Source organism: Moschus berezovskii, chromosome 14 (genome assembly GCF_049115385.1).
Source record: "Moschus berezovskii isolate FMDL1 chromosome 14, NW_MosBer_1.0, whole genome shotgun sequence".
NCBI classification, from domain to species: Eukaryota; Metazoa; Chordata; class Mammalia; order Artiodactyla; family Moschidae; genus Moschus; species Moschus berezovskii.
Window position 1 is genome coordinate 21,188,690 of NC_142473.1, and position 13,526 is coordinate 21,202,215.

The 13,526-nt window shown below is 40.3% G+C and overlaps 1 protein-coding gene across 3 annotated transcripts in view; it reads right to left on the bottom strand.

Moving 5' to 3' along the window:
* Nucleotides 1-13,526, bottom strand: part of SLC35F2 (solute carrier family 35 member F2) — a 68,148-nt gene that overhangs the window by 13,696 nt on the left and 40,926 nt on the right. The window lies entirely within an intron of this gene.

The following is a 13,526-nucleotide window of genomic DNA, read 5'->3' on the forward strand; positions in this document are numbered from 1 at the left end:
TGGATTTTAAGCAACTACAATTTTATTCTCTTTTATATCTCTAACTTCTCCCACAAAAATACATATTCCCTCAGTTCACTGATGATCTATTTAGAGATCATCTTGGTTACTTAGTAGCAGTGGCCACAGGACTGGAAAAGGTCAGTTTTCATTCCAATCCTTAAGAAAAGCAATGTCAAAGAATGCTCAAACTACTGCACAACTGAACTCATCTCACATGCTAGTAAGTAATGCTCAAAATCCCCCAAGCCACACTTCAGCAATATGTGAATCATGCACTTCCAGATGTTCAAGCTGGTTTTAGGAAAGGCAGAGGCACCAGAGATCAAACGCCAACATCTGCTGGATCATTGAAAAAGCAAGAGTTCCAGAAAAACATCTATTTCTGCCTTATTGACTATGCCAAAGCCTTTGACTGTGTGGATCACAATAAACTGTGGAAAATTCTGAAAGAGATGGGAATACCAGACCACATGACCTGCCTCTTGAGAAACCTTTATGCAGGTCAGGAAGCAACAGTTAGAACTGGACATGGAACAACAGACTGGTTCCAAATATGAAAAGGAGTACATCAAAGGCTGTATACTGTCACCCTGCTTATTTAACTTATATGCAGAGCACATCATGAGCAACGCTGGGCTGGAAGAAGCACAAGCCGGAATCAAGATTACAGGGAAAAAGATCAATAACCTCAGATATGCAGATGACACTACCCTTATGGAAGAAAGTGAAGAAGAACTAAAGAGCCTCTTGATGAAAGTGAAAGAGGAGAGTGAAAAAGTTGGCTTAAAACTCAACATTCAGAAAACTAAGGTCATGGCATCGGTCTCATCACTTCACAGCAAATAAATGGGCAAACAGTGGAAACAGTGACAGACTTTATATTTTGGGGCTCCAAAATCACTGCAGATGGTAACTGCAGCCATGAAATTAAAAGATGCTTGCTTCTTGGAAGGAAAGTTATGACCAACCTAGACGGCATATAAAAATGCAAAGACAATACTTTGCCAACAAAGGTCCATCTAGTCAAGGCTATGGTTTCTCCAGTAGTCATGTATGGTTGTGAGAGTTGGACTATAAAGAAGGCTGAGTGCCAAGGAATTGATGCTTTTGAACTGTGGTGTTGGAGAAGACTCTTGAGAGTCCCTTGTACTGCAAGGAGATCCAACCAGTCAATCCTAAAGGAGATTGACTTTATTAATAGTCATTGGAAGGACTGATGCTGAAGCTGAAGCTCCAATACTTTGGCCACATGATGCAAAGAGCTGACTCACTGGAAAAGACCCTGATGCTAGGAAAGATCAAGGACAGGAGGAGAAGGGGACGACAGAGAATGAGATAGTTGGATGGCATCACCGACTGAATAGACATGAGTTTGGGCAAACTCTGGGAGTTGGTGATGGACAGGGAGGCCTGGCGTGCTGTGGTTCATGGTGTCGCAAAGAGTCAGACACGACTGAGCGACTGAACTGAAGTGATTACTTAGCTATGTCATGTATTATTTGAATTGTGTGTGTGTGATTTTTTAAAACTCACTTTAACTCTAGTTTTAAAGTTTTTCTGCTGTTTAAATGTTTAACATTTTCTTACCCTTTCATTCTCCCAGAGACTTGGTTTCTTCAACTAGAAGCAGAGACTTTCAGTGTTACCTACATGTTAGAATCACAGAGCTTTTAAAAATGTTAATACCCCAGGTTGCATCCCAGACCAATTATATTGTCACCTGGAGGGGTGGGTCCAGGCATCAGTGATGTTCAGAGCTCCCCAAGTAAAACCAAAAGCAGCCAAGACTGTGAATCACCACTTCAGAGACGGGTACTTTGGATCCAGAATAGAATGAGATCTAGAGCCTACACTTCTTCATTTTAAAAGAGAAGTAAATTAGCAACCAACTAAAAACTGCAGAAAGCAAACCACTTTTTTTTGTTACAGAAAGCAATCTTATAACAGTGGTACAAGTGAAAAAGGGCTGAGAGAGCACACAGGTTAATTCTGAATGAGGGAGTTAGCAGGCAGAGGGAAAACTAATAAAAGTTTTATGGAATAAATGATTTTCCTGTTAGATCTGGATGTATATAAGAGGTTTCTAGAGGAAGAAGTAGGGAGAAGGGAATTCAAGAACTAACCATAGGCCCAAATGTAGAGGCACAAACATGCAATGGTGGATTCTGGAAGCAAGTGGTCTATGTCTAGGGAACAACTGCAAAGAGCTGCGGGCAAGAAGCCTGGAGAAGTCACTGGATGGTGACTCTGGTGACCAAAAGGAGGACCAAAGGTTAGAAAGTCAGTATAAAGATCCATGGCTGAGCTAAAGCTACAGCAATGTGAATGTTAAGTAGAGAATGATGTGGAAGACTCACAGAGCCTAGTGATCCATTATATCTCAGGTGAGTGAAATGAAGGTTGCTCAGTCATGTCCAACTCTTTGCAACCCCCATGTACTATACAGTCCATGGGATTCTCCAGGCCAGAATACTGGAGTGGGTAGCCTTTCCCTCTCCAGGGGATCGTCCCAACCCAGGGATCGAACCCAGGTCTCCCGCATTGCAGGCAGATTCTTTACCAGCTGAGACACGAGTGAAGCCCAAGAACACTGGAGTGGGTAGACTATCCCTTCTCCAGTGGATCTTCTCAACCCAGGAATCAAATCAGGGTCTCCTGCATTGCAGGTGAATTATTTACCAACTGAGCTAGCTATCAGGGAGGAGGTACTAAAAATGATCTCTAGGTTTCTAGACTAGATGACTGGATAGATATGAGGTTGCTGACCAAGTCAGGGATTATAGGATGAGATGTAGGTTTAGGAAAGGGAGAGTATGAGTTCAGTGTGACAGCAACAGAAGTTGAGGTGGCTGGAATGTCTAAGAAAAAAACATTAAGATGTTTGTGACAGGCAGACTCTAAGACGGCCACCAGTGAATCTCTGTTTCTGGATAGCTCTGTTCTGTGTAACCTCTTCCATTTGAACATGAGCTGGATCTTTAATTTGACTCTAACCATTAGAATTCAAATAAAATAATGGGATACCAGACTGTACAACACAGAGAATACACCCAATATTTTATAGTTACTACAAATGGAGTATAACCTTTAAAAATCATGAATCATTATATGGTATACCTGTAATTTATATACTATTGTACATCAACTATACTTCAATTTAAAAAAAAAAACCAAAACCCAGGCTACCACTTCCATGAATATATGAGATGAGGTTATAACTTCCATCTTGCTAGCCAACTCTACTGATTCTCTTCCTTACTGGTTCTAATCCAACGAGCTGCTATATAAAGAGGCCCACATGACAAGGGACAAATGGTGGCCTCTGGTCAACAACCAGTAAGGAACTGAGACCCTGAATCCACCAGTTTCCAAGGAAATAAATCTCACCAACATCAACACAAGCTTGGAAGCATTTTCTCCCCAGTCATGGCTTCAGATGAGACTCCATCCCTGGCCAACACCATGACTTAGCAGCCTTATGAGAAATCTGAAGCAGAGAGCAGAGCTAAGCCATGCCCAGATGCCTGATCCATCAAAACTATCAGATAACAAGTGTATTGTTTTAAGCCACTAAATTTGAGGCAATTTGTTATACAGTAGCAACAGATAAAAAATACAAAGTTGAAACAATGAACTTCAGAAAGACTGTATCTATATCTGTTTTGATCTCCACTACATATCCAGTGCTAACACTTTGCTGTCACTCAATAAATATTTGTCAAGTGAATGTAAATAGATAAAGAAATTACAAGATATGCCCAAACATATGGCTACCTCAAATATAAGACACTCTCCCACTTGTCCTATAAAGTGTAATAGTCGAAGAAAGACAACAACTTATGAAAGTGCATGATACAGAAACTAGGAGTAGAAAAACATTTTAAGAAAGATGATATCAACAATACAACAGTGCCAACAACTGCAGAGACAGAAAAAGGGTCATCATGGCTAAACAGACACAGTTGAAACGGCAAGCAGGAAGCTCCTAGATAGCTTAGAAAGTTTTCTGTTAGTGGTAGCAACTAAAGTCAGATTTCAGTGGGCTGAGTGAATAGAATATAAATAAATTAATGCACCAAAATTTCTTGCCAGAAGAATGCACTGGTCATAACAAACACTCTCTTCCAACAACACAAGAGATGACTCTACACATGGGCATCACCAGATGGTCGATACTGAAATCAGATGAATTATATTCATTGTAGCCAAAGATGGAAAAGCTCTATACATTTAGCGAAAACAAGACTGGGAACTGATTGTGGTTCAGATCATGAACACCATACTGATTTCAATAAAATTTAGACTTGAAAGTAGGGAAAAATCACTAGGCCAATCAGGCATGACCTAAATCAAATCCCTTATGATTAAACAGTGGAAGTGACAAATAGATTTAAGGGATTACATCTAATAGAATCTCTGAAAAACTACAGACAGAGGTTCGTAACATTGTACAGGAGCCAGTGATCAAAATCATCCCCAAGAAAAAGAAATGCAAAAAAGGAAAAATTGTTGTCTGAGGAGGGCTTATCAATAGCTGAGAAAAGAAGAAAAGTGAAAGGCAAAGGAGAAAAGGAAAGATATACCCATCTGAATGCAGAGTTCCAAAGAATAGCAAGGAGAGATAAGAAAGTCTTCCTCAGTGATCAATGCAAAGAAAATAGAGGAAAACAATAGAATGGAAAAGACGAGAGATCTCTTCAAGAAAATCAGAGATACCAAGGGAAGATTTCATGCAAAGATGGGCTCAATAAAGGACAGAAATGGTATGGACCTAACAGAAGCAGAAGTTATTAAGAAGAGGTGGCAAGAATACACAGAAGAACTGTACAAAAAAGATCTTCACGACTCAGATAATCATTATGGTGTGATCACTCACCTAGAGCCAGACATCCTGAAGTGTGAAATCAAGTGGTCCTTAGGAAGCATTACTACAAAGTTAATGGAGGGGATGGGATTCCAGCTGAAGTATTTCAAATCCTAAAAGATGATGCTGTGAAAGTGCTGCACTCAATATGCCAGCAAATTTGGAAAACTCAGCAGTAGCCACAGGAATGGAAAATGTGAGTTTTCATTTCAATCCCAAAGAAGGGCAATGCCAAAGAACACTCAAACTACTGCACAATTGCAGTCATTTCACATGCTAGCAAGATCATGCTCAAAATCCTACAAGCTAGGCTTCAACAGTATGTGAACCGAGAACTTCCATATGTTTAAGCTGGATTTAGAAAAGGCAGAGGAACCAGAGATTAAATTGCTAACGTCTGTTGGATCACAGAAAAAGCAAGGGAATTCCAGATAAACATCTACTTCTGCTTCATTGACTACATTAAAGCCTTTGACTGTGTGGATCACAACAAATTGTGGAAAATTCTTCAAGAGATGGGAATACCAGACCATATTACCAGCTGCCAGAGAAACCTGTATGAAGGTCAAGAAGCAACAATTAAAACCAGACATGAAACAATGAACTGGTTCAATATTGGGAAAGGAGTACATCAAGACTGTGTATTGTCACCCTGCTTATTTAACTGATATACAGAGTACATCATGTGAAATGCCAGCATGGATGAATCACAAACTGGAATTAAGATTGCCGGGAGAAATATCAATAACCTCAGATATGCAGATGACACTACCCTAATGGCAGAAAGCAAAGAACTAAAGAGCCTCTTGATGAAAGTGAAAGAGGAGAGTAAAAAATCTGGCTTAAAACTCAACATTCAAAAAACAAAGATCAAGGCATCTGGTCCCATCACTTCATGGCAAAATGATGGGGAAAACAATGGAAACAGTGACAGACTTTATTTTCTTGGGTTCCAAAAATCACTGCAGAGAGTGACTGCAGCCATGAAATTAAAAGACACTTGCTCCTTGAAAGAAAAGCTATGACCAACCTAGACAGAGCATTAAAAAGCAGAGACATTACTTTGCCAACAAATGTTTGTATAGTCAAAGCTATCGGGTTTCCAGTAGCCATTAACAGATGTGAGAGTCAGACCATAAAGAAGTCTCAGTGCAGAAGAACTGATGCTTTCAAACTGCTGTGCTGGAGAAGACTCTTGAGAGTCCCTTGGACAACAAGGAAAACAAACCAGTCAATCCTAAAGAAATTAACCCTGAATATTCATTGGAAAGACTGCTGCTGACACTTTGGCCACCTGATGCAAAGAGCTGACTCACTGGAAAAGGCCTTGATGCTGGGAAAGATTGAGAGTAGCAGTTGAAGGCCCAACAGAGGATGAGATGGTTGAATGTCATCATCAACTCAATGGACATGAGTTTGAGCAAATACTGGGAGATAGTGAAGGATAGGGAAGCCTGGCATGCTACAATCCATGGGGTTATAAAGAGTCAGACATGACTGATCGGTGGAACAACAATGCACCAAACATAAATAGCTTTATTTTTTTTTTTAATGATGAAAAGGAGAATAGGAATGGGGCAAGAGTTTGAAGAATAAGCAGCAGTGTTGAGGACAAGTTTTCTGCTAGCTTGTTTTTTTAATTATTATCTTGTCTTTCGACCAAGGAAACTTAAACAAGTTTGGGAGATGGACAGAAGGCAATATGGTGAAAACTTAAAAAAAAATTAAAAGAGATGATGAAGACATATAGTTCCTGGAAGTTTCAGGGACCAGGACTGAGAATACTGGAACTTTTATTTAAATGTTGCTCCAATACTTTGGCCACCTCATGCGAAGAATTGACTCACTGGAAAAGACTCTGATGCTGGGAGGGATTGGGGACAGGAGGAGAAGGGGACGACAGAGGATGAGATGGCTGGATGGCATCACCGACTCGATGGACGTGAGTTTGAGTGAACTCCGGGAGTTGGTGATGGACAGGGAGGCCTGGCGTGCTGTGATTCATGGGGTCGCAAAGAGTCGGACATGACTGAGCGACTGAACTGAACTGAACTGAACTACATAAATACTTTCTTCCAGAGTTGCTCTTAGCAAAATAGAAAATACCAATACTACAGAAGACACAGAATATCTGTTCTAAGAGTTTATAGTTTGGGTTGGTTTCTTTTTGAAATATTTGCTTCAGTAATTTGCAATTAACCTCAAACAATCCCAAAACAGGCAAAAAGAAAAAGGGGAAGCTTGCTGGGTGAGACAACCTTAATTATAGAGCATCTACCATGTGCCAGGCCATGAGAATACAAAAACTGGATAGGCACTTTCTGTGCCTCAGAGGCTCAGAGACTACTGGGGATAAGCAGGCATATAAACTAGTAACTAGGGCACAGACAGACAAGCACACAAATAGGCTAGTTACCAAAACTTCATGAATTCACTAGACAGGCACAGTAAGGAAAGATAGTTCAAGCAGAAAGAATAGCAAGTACCAAGGCACAGGGCTCTAAAACAATATGGCACATTCAAGGATTTCAAGTAAGTTAGTACAACTGTAGCTCAGAGTATAGGAGAGAAAAGTACCAGCAGCAGATGATGGAAAAGTCAATAAAAGTGAGATCAAGAAAAGATCTAAAGTAAGTTCTAAAGCTGGTATCTTATCTGCTGGTGGCAAGTGAATTGAAATCTTCTAAATAGAAGGGGGAAAAGTGATTAGCAAGGCAGAAATTGGGCATGCCTGGGTCCCTCCCTATATGTCCTAACACATAGCACCAAAATCTTACTCTTAATTCCTGCCATGGAAGCCAATTAAAGAGGAAATTTTTCAGAGACAGGTCTTCTAATATAACATGCAGTTTTCTGAATCAGACATGTGGGTAGATAACAATGTGGTTAATCAAGATCCCAAAGGCAAAAGGAAAAGGCACATTTAGAAAAGAGAATAACTCCATTTTGGACATGCTGGATTTTGTTTAAATTATGAGATAGTCAAGAAGAAATGTCCAGTAGACAGTTTGGAGTTGGGAAAAGATTAGATTGGAGAAATAAATTTGGGAGTCATGATCATAAAAGTGGTAATTGAAGTTGGGATATAAATGAGATCACTAAAACATATACCCAAAAAATGAAAAGAGGGTAAAAAAGAAACACCCAGGGAAACAGCAACATTTAGTAGGCAGAGGGGGAAGAGGAATTAGAGATGCAGATGAAAAGGCATGACCAGAAAAATACAGGGAGAGAACAAGCAAAAAATACTGGAAGCAAGAGTAAGTGGCATTTCAAGGAAAAAATGCTCTACAGTTTGAACTGCAGCAAATTTCTCCTAACTGTTCTTTCTTCTTTACTCTCCACAAACCCAATCTCCATACTATAGAGGAGTCATCATTCTGCATATTGATCAGAACATGTAGAATTTTTTTTTCAACATTTATTTATTCATTTGGCTGCATTGGGTCTTAGGTGCAGCATCCTGGATCTTTTAGTCTTGCCAGGCAAACTCTCAGCTGTGGCATGTGGAATCTAATTCCCTGACCAGGGATCAAACCTGGCCCCCAGCACTGGGAGCGTGGGAGCGTGGCATCTTAACCGCTGGATCAACAGGGCAGTCCCATCACAGTTTAATTTTTAAGTTTTGAAATTTCTTACAGAATATTAAAATAGAACAAAGTACAAAGCGTAATTAACATGTACTTGTGTATCTACCAGGCAGCTTAAGATGTAAAATACTGGTAAAGTTACTTTCTAGAACTTGGAATTTTACATTTCATGCATTTCCATATATTTTCATATTTATGTAAGTATCCCTGTGCAATATAAACAATTGTTTTGACTGCTTTAAATTTTTATATAAACAGCATCACACTGTATGTATACTTCTGCAACTTGCTGTCTTGATCAACATTGTATCATGATAATGATACATTAGTTCTAGTTTATTCCTTTGCACTACTGTATGGTACTCCATTGTGTGATTGTATCACACTTCAGGTACCCATTCTTTTATTGATTATAGGTTGTATTCCAATTTTTTTTGCTTTTATAAACAATGCCTCTACAAATATTCACATGTATGTTTCCCAACATTCATATCTAAGAGTTTTTCTAGGTTTTATAAAATTTGTGCAAATGAGTTACCAATGTGTAGTATATAATCTCCTCAGCACTCAGGATGGCCTGATGGGTACCACCTAGACATCTTCTGAAAGCAATGAACTCAGAGTATCCTATAAATATAATAAGTTTCTACTTGTGTCATGAAGTTTAAAGGAATCATTTGCTTTAGAGATATATTTAATAGAATAATTGGTTTTAGAGCATGTCTTTAGCTTTACTTATTTTGCTAAAATTCTCTTCAAAGGGTTATATTACTCCATGTAGCCTACTCTGTTACTTTCAAATGGAAGAAAATGAGGCAAATTTCACCCTTCAAGAGGCAGAAATGGTATCAAGAACTGTTCAGATCCAAAGACATTTTACTAGGCTACTGTAGGAATTTTTCACCCAGGTGAGCAAAAGGTTCAGGATTTGCTCCCACAGAGTAGTCTTCTTTCTAGGGATGCTCTGCTCATCACAGGCTGATGAAGCAAACTGGATCTGCGGTTGCTACCTCTTTCTCTTGTTCTCATTTCTTTCCAAAGAAGACAAGTTTGCATTGATTCTGGAAATAATGTTGTCCATTCTAAAGGATCAAGCCTGGGTGTTCATTGGAAGGACTGATGCTAAAGCTGAAACTCCAATACTTTGGCCACCTCATGCGACGAGTTGACTCACTGGAAAAGACTCTGATGCTGGGAGGGATTGGGGGCAGGAGGAGAAGGGGACGACAGAGAATGAGATGGCTGGATGGCATCACCGACTCGATGGACATGAGTTTGAGTGAACTCCGGGAGTTGATGATGGACAGGAAGGCCTGGCATGCTGTGATTCATGGGGTCGCAAAGAGTCGGACACGACTGAGCGACTGAACTGAACTGAACTGACTGATTCTAAGCAAAAGAAATTCATCACTTGGTCCCGTATGATGAACTGGGAATCTACAAGTGTACAGGCCAAAGCCAAAGAGTGAAAAAGTGCATTCAGTTGGTGTCATTGTTCCCAGCCACACATTTCCCTCTGGAATATATGAGGAAGGGTACCTGGCAAGGAAATGGTTCCAATTTTCTTGTATTTCATTGTTTAATGAACTCTTCCTTTCTTTAAACTTCTCTTTCTCTCTTCCATGGAACAAAGTTTCAGAATCACTGGACTTCGTTGTTAATCTCCATTTTTTTTTCAACGAGGAAACTGGCCAGAGAGCTGAGTGTATTGCCTAAGAAAATATAGGAGCCAATTGTATGCAAGTTCTCTGACCATTAAACATCTGCTGTGCCCACTGGAGAACAGTCTTAGGATAGGAAGTGCGGTCGTCTCTCACAGCTGCCATCTTCTTACTCCTGTGCCTCTGTGTCCTCACTCACCTATCCCCACACCCCTTTTCCCACCCTCCTTCACATCACCATGATTTTATAACAGACCTTATATTAGAAGCCACCTTCTTCAAAGGATCCGTGCATGTCACTTTGCGGTCAGGAAAGAAAGGGTCTAGCCCGACTACTCTGCTACCAGATAAACCGATTTCTCTGCTACTGCTTCCCCATATGTCAGGAGGACATTGGATGTCCAAGGTACAGGGCACCAAAAAGTTAATAAAGGAGCTGATAATTTTATTAAATTCAGAACATTTTTTGCCCACCATAGTGGGCTCAAAAGCAACTATAAATTTGAAACGTGAGAATAAGAAATGTGGAACTAAGCCCTGTTCACAAATCGACACAATTCCTCTAATAAAGCCCAAATTTACATTCCTGTTGTTCACTCAGTCGTGTCGACTCTTTGCAACCCCACGGACTGCAACACGCTAGGCTTCCCTGTCCTTCACAGTCTCTCAGAGCTTGCTCAAACTCACGTCCATTGAGTCAGTGATGCCATCCAATCATCTCATCCACTGTGGCCCCCTTCTCCTGCCTTCTATCGTTCCCAGCATCAGGCACTTTTCCAGTGAGTTGGCTCTTCACATCAGGTGACCAAAGTATTGGAGCTTCAGCTTCAGCATCAATCCTTCCAATGAATTATTCAGGGTTGATTTCCTTTAGGATTGACTGCTTTGATCTCCTTGCAGTCCAAGGGACTCTCAAGAGTCTTCTCCAACACCACAGTTCAAAAGCATCAGTTCTTTGGTGCTCAGCCTTCCTCATGATCCACCTCTCACATCCACATGTGACTACTGAAAAAACCGTAGCTTTGGCTAGACAGACCTTTGTTGACAAAGTAATGTCTCTGTTTTTTTAATATGCTGTCTAGGTTTGTCACAGCTTTTCTTCCAAGGAGGAAGTGTCTTAATTTCATGGCTGCCGTCACCACCTGCAAGGGTTTTGGAGCCCAAGAAAATAAAGTCTGTCACTGTTTCCATTGCTTCCCCATCCATTTGCCATGAAGTGATGGGACCAGATGCCATGATCTTAGCTTTTTGAATGCTGAGTTGTAAGCCAGCTTTTTCACTCTCCTCTTTCACTTTCATCAAGAAGCTCTTTAGTTCTTCCTCACCTACTGCCATTAGGGTAGCGTCATCTGCATATCTGAGGTTATTGCTATTTCTCCTGGCAATCTTGATTCCAGCTTGTGATTCATCCAGGCTGGCATTTCACATGATGTACCCTTCATAGAAGTTAAATAAAACAGGGCAACAATATACAGCCTTGATGCACTCCTTTCCCACTTTTGAACGAGTCCCTTGTTCCATGTCAGTTCTAACTGTTGCTTCTTGACCTGCATACAGGTTTCTCAGGAGGCTGATAATATGGTCTGGTATTCCCATCTCTTGAAGAATTTTCCACAGTTTGTTGTGATCCACAAAGTCAAAGGCTTTAGTGCAGTCAATGAAGCACATGTTTTTCTGGAAATCCCTTGCTTTTTCTATGATCCAAGAGATGTTGGCAATTTAATCTCTGGTTCCTCTGCCTTTTCTAAATCCAGCATGAATAAGTGGAAGTTCTCAGTTCACGGACTGTTGAAGTCTAGTTTGGAGGATTTTGAGCATGACCTTGCTAGCATGTGAGATGAGTGCAATTGTGAGGTAGTGTGAACGTTCTTTGGCATTGCCTTTCATTGGGATTGGAATGAAAATTGACCTTTTCCAGTCCTATGGTTTCTGCTGAGTTTTCCAAATTTGTTGGCATATTGAGTGCAGCACTTTCACAGCATCATCTTTTAGGATTTGAAATAGCTCAACTGAAATTCCATCACTTCCACTAGCTTTGTTCATAGTAATGCTTCCTACGGCCCATTTGATTTCACACTCCAGGATGTCTGGCTCTAGGTGAGGGATCACACCATCATGGTTATCCGGGTCATTAAAATCTTTTTTGTACAGTTCTTCTGTGTATTCTTGCCACCTCTTCTCAATATTTTCTGCTTCTGTTAGGTTTATACTGTTTCTTTATTGTCCTTTATTGTGTCTATTTTTCCATGAAATGTTCCCTTGGCATGTCTAATTTTCTTGAGGAGACCTCTAGTCTTTCCCATTCTATTGTTTTCCTCTATTTCTTAGAATTTTTCACTTAAGAAGGCTTTCTTATCTCTCCTTGCTATTCTTTGGAACTCTGCATTCAAATGGGTATATCTTTCCTTTTATCCTTTGCCTTTCTCTTCTGTTTCAGCTATTTGTAAGGCCTCCTCAGACAACCATTTTGCCTTTTTGCATTTCTTTTTCTTGGGGATGGTCTTGATCACTGCCTCCTGTACAGTGTTACAAACTTCTGTTCATAGTTCTTCAGGCACTCTGTGTATAAGATCTAATCCCTTGAACCTTTTTGCCATTACCACTGTATAATCGTAAGGGATTTGATTTAGGTCGTACCTGAATGACCTAGTGATTTTCTCTACTTTCCTCAGTTTAAGTCTGACGTTTGCAATAAGGAGGACATTCAAGTGTTAGTCACTCAGTTGTGTCCGATTCTTATTCAACTCCATGGACTGTAGGCAGGCTCCTCTGTCCATGCAATTTCTCAAGCAAGAATACTGTAGTGGGTTGCCATTCCCTTCTCAAGGGGATCTTCTGGACCCAGGAATCATATTCAGGTCTCCTGCACTGCAGGCAGATTCTTTACTGTCTAAGTCAACCAGGTGAGATCCATTTACATTTACATTCTAAAATAGCACACTTAAGAAAGTTATCCTCCCACTATAAAGTATACCTATCTTCTAAAAAAAAAAAGAGAGAGAGAGTCATAAATTGAGTATGGAGATTAAAGTTACAGCAATGCACTTCTCTTGGCTCCAAATCATAATGACCTCATCTATAATGGAAGAGGAAGAGAGCAAGAACAAAAGCGAGAAAGAGAGACAGAAAGAGGAGCTGACGGAGGTTGGAGGCTGCACAAGGGAGAAAGAAGAGGAAACGACTCAGACATGTACAGAGAGATACCAAAGGCCACAAAACAACTTCTGTTACTTATGGCTTCATATGTGAGCATTTGAATTTCACAAATCCTGAGTTCATATGAATTCTGAGTTAAACACAAGGACTCTCTCTATACCATAATAAAGCCTGTCCTCTTTAAGGGAAGTTGCCAGAAGCAACGTGCATCTAACCATGGGACATATCCTGTCACTGTTTTTCAAACGGAAC